Source organism: Coffea eugenioides, chromosome 8 (assembly GCF_003713205.1).
Source record: "Coffea eugenioides isolate CCC68of chromosome 8, Ceug_1.0, whole genome shotgun sequence".
In the NCBI taxonomy this organism is placed as follows: Eukaryota; Viridiplantae; Streptophyta; class Magnoliopsida; order Gentianales; family Rubiaceae; genus Coffea; species Coffea eugenioides.
Genome location: NC_040042.1, coordinates 14,960,099 through 14,963,971, shown reverse-complemented (window position 1 = coordinate 14,963,971; position 3,873 = coordinate 14,960,099). Strand labels below are relative to the sequence as shown.

Below are 3,873 nucleotides of genomic sequence, written 5' to 3'. Positions count from 1 at the left end.
ACTAGATCAAGCACAAGAAATGTCATAAACATCTACCTAAGTGCACCACTGCTTTCATATGTCTACTCCTTAGGTTCCGTTCATTCATATTCCATTATTGTCAATAATTTGTATAACAACAACTAAAATGGCTTGTAAATGGTAATCAAGCTGATAAGAGTATATTTTACGTGTTTTTAGTATTTTATTGATTAGTTTTGAGGTGTTTTATTTAGTTTTAGAGCTAATTAACTACAATTTTAGTGAAAATATACATTTTATGGTTTAAGTGGTAAAAATTACATTTCTATGGATTTTAATGGTGAAAACTTCATGTTTTTATAGGTTTAATGATTCAATTATCAAATGGAATGAATTGAGAAGGGAATTGGATGATTATTGATGATTTGAAGTGGTTTAAAGAAGACATGAAGTGCAAAACATTCAAAGGAAAAAATGCAAGTGAAGAAAGTTTTGACACCTTATATTATTTTGGCTATATCTTGAGTTACAAGTCTCGGATTGAGGTGATTCTTATACCATTTTGAAGGTAAGAGATAGATATACATTTGGCATGAAGACATCAAAATACAGTTCAGCATTTTCCTTGTCAAAAAGTCAAAATACAGAAGTACATGTGCATGGTCAAAAGCTAAAATAGAGCTCTGACCAGTTGAGGGTGGTTTGGTTATTTCTTAGTCCACAGATCTCCAAATTGGATGATTTTTAAAGCATTGGAAAGCTAACTCAAAGCGCTACAACTTTCATGGTTTGCAAAAGAGCTAGTTCCACATCCATCATTGAGAAAATAGCAGATGAAATGATGCCAAATTCACAGAAGTGAATACACGACCCTTGAATACGTGAGCTGAAGTCGTGTATTTTAAGGTCGCGTATTCTCACCTGATTTTTGCAACTTGCTTAGCCACTTGATCTATTTTGACACTACTTTCCAACTCTACTCCAGACAAGAATTTCGACTGCACATGTTTAAGGGACTTTTTAAAAGAAAAAAGGAGTTTTATGTCTTGTCCAAAAGCCATTTTTTGACTCTCTTAACACAAGGGATGTAAGAATCATTAAAAAGGGAGAATAGGACATTTTTAGAAGTAATTATGATCAGATTTTAGCATTAGAACTTAGTGGTTAGTCTTGTTCTGTTCTCTCTAGCTTGAACTTTTGTGAGAATAAGTGGAGACTTCATTGTACAACTCATTTGTTGAAGATATAGAAGATCATTGGGAGGTTCTTCACTAATCTTGGTTAAGCTTTCTTTATCTATCTTTTACATGTGATTCAATATTTGTTCATGCAATGAAGCAATGTTCTTTCTTGTAATATATTATATGAGTAGCTAAATTTTTAGATCTAGGGAGTAGATGAAACTTATGACTACTTGATATGAACTGAATATGATTTACACTTGTTACACCTTGTATTAACTTGTCTATTTATGCATGCTTATAACTTGTGTTGCTTGATCACCAATAGCAAGTTTTTAGTTGTTATTATTCAATAAAAGTTGGTAATAATGATGGAACAACAAAAATAGAACTTGAGTAGTATTCTCATGAGAATAGAGATATGCTTAAGTGGATTAAACTTGTATTTCATGAAAGAAACAAGAGTAGATTTAGTTATTCATCATGAGAATAGGGAAAACTAATCTATTTTAGGCCATTTTATCATGAGAATGAGATTTGGTAATATTGGAAATGAATCTCTAATTAAACAAGAGTTGTAACGAGAGGTAAATATATTTATTTGCATCTTTGATGCCATAAGTGGAATCTATATTACTAGATTCAAGTATTTAATGAATTTTTTCCATTGTTACCTTGCAAATATCTAGTTAAGACTAGTTAGCTAGTAGTAATTATAACTTTTCTTGCTTAGATTGATTATTAGTCTAAATCATAGAGTAAATAAGGACCTAGTACTTGCAAAGTTGCTTGTTGTGGGATCGATCCGATATATACCCTAAACTACTAGTTTGACATGTATGCTTGCAGTAAAATAGGTGTAATTCGGAATTAAACTTGTACTTATATCAAAAACCCGTCAAATTTTTGGCATCATTGCCGGGGAGCGGAAATATTAGGGCCTAACAAGGTTTATTAATTTAGACATTCTCTATATTAATTAGTTAAACGTTGCTTCTAGTTAAGTTAGAATTTTTATTAGTTTTTGTGAATTAATTACTACATAATCTCTTTTATTTTTGTTTGTAGTGTATACACCGGATTTTACGGATAGTCGCACCTTTTGATCTAAAAATTGAAAAGGCACTACGTATACAAAGAAGGCGTACACCACAACAATAAGAAGAAAAGGTTCGACAACAAATAGAGAGACTCGAGATAGAGCTACCTTTTGAGGTTGAAATCGCGAAAAAAGAAGCAAATAGGCGAGCTCTTAGGGATTTTGCTCTACTGAGAACCCAAGAATCTTAAACAAGTATAGCATGATCGACGGTAAATGCTAATAATTTTGAAATTAAACCATCATTAATCCAAATGGTGCAACAATATCAATTTGGAGATAATGCTGTAGAGGATCCAAATGCACACTTGCCACATTTTTTGAGATATATGATACAATCAAAATGAATGGAGTTAGTGAGGATGCTATAAATCTAAGGTTGTTCCCATTTTCATTGAGGGATAAGGCTAAAATTTAGTTACATTCTCATGCCCCTAATACTTTCACTATTTGGGATGATTTGTCTAGTGTATTTTTTAATAAGTATTTTTCACCGGGCAAAACGGCTAAATTTAGAATGGATATTACTACTTTCAGTCAATTGGATGGTGAATCATTATATGAAGCATGGGAAAAGTTTATAGATTTGTTTCGAAAATATCCACACCATGGGCTTCTCTGTGACGACCTGAATTTTCCTACTTTAATTCTATTGTACTGACTTATTTAATTATTTGTTCACCCGTTTGCTTCGAATAATTTATTTCAACCATTTTAAATCCATTTACATGGAACCATGTCCCATTTATATTTTTAAAACGTCTCGCTAGCAAATTTAATTTTTCTGCGGCTCGTCTAGTAAGGAATAGCGAATACACGTTTTTCGAGGCAATATTTGATCCGAGAGTGCAATAATGTTGGAGGATTAAGAATGCTCAATTGTAGACTAAGAAAAGTTAATTGAAAGATTAGATGTGAGTGAGTTATATTAAGCTTTTACTGCACGCTCGTCGAAAGTTTCTCGAAAGTCGCACCACACGATTAATTGGAGATTTGAGGATTTAATACTAGACTCGTAAGTATGAGTAGTTACAATGTTAGAGGAAGTACCTTAGAGGATTAGTGCATGAGTGTATCAAACCCGAGAGAAAATGGTAGTACGAAACCCTATTTTGCACTATTAAAAGTTGACTTTTGTGCACCATCTTAAAGTAGCTTTTTCCATTCTTTCTCTCGAAGTTTTCATCACACAAAGCCCTCATCTCTCTCACCTCATTCAGCCGACCAACCAAGAGGAAAAAGGAAGAAGGAAAACTCCATTACTTTGGCTCCAATTCACTTGCAAATTTTCATCCAACTTTCTAGTTTCTTGGAGATTCATCCTAACTTGGAGTAAGAAGCAATCTTGTGGAATTTCTTGGAGGAAATTTCGGCGAAAAATCTGGTTTTCTTCAAGGGTTTTAAGGGTAACCACTCTGCCTCTTTTATCTTTCAAATTACAAGAAGTTTAACGGTTAATCTTTATGGGTTTACAACCCTAAGCAAGAAAATAGGTTAGAGGACTTGAGAAAACCATTTACCTTGCTTTAATCTCTAGGCTAGCGGTCTTGAGGAGGCTTGTAGGTAGCTTATCTGAGGCTATGTTGCTTAGTTAATGTTGTTTGTGTGATGAATGAGAGAATTACGGTTAGA

General features: G+C 33.1%; 1 non-coding gene across 1 annotated transcript; it reads right to left on the bottom strand.

The window, feature by feature from the left end:
- Window positions 1–2,749: 2,749 nt before the first annotated feature.
- LOC113781767 lies at window positions 2,750–2,856 on the bottom strand. Its single transcript, XR_003469673.1, has one exon. It is a non-coding gene; the product is annotated as a small nucleolar RNA R71 (small nucleolar RNA).
- Window positions 2,857–3,873: the final 1,017 nt, after the last annotated feature.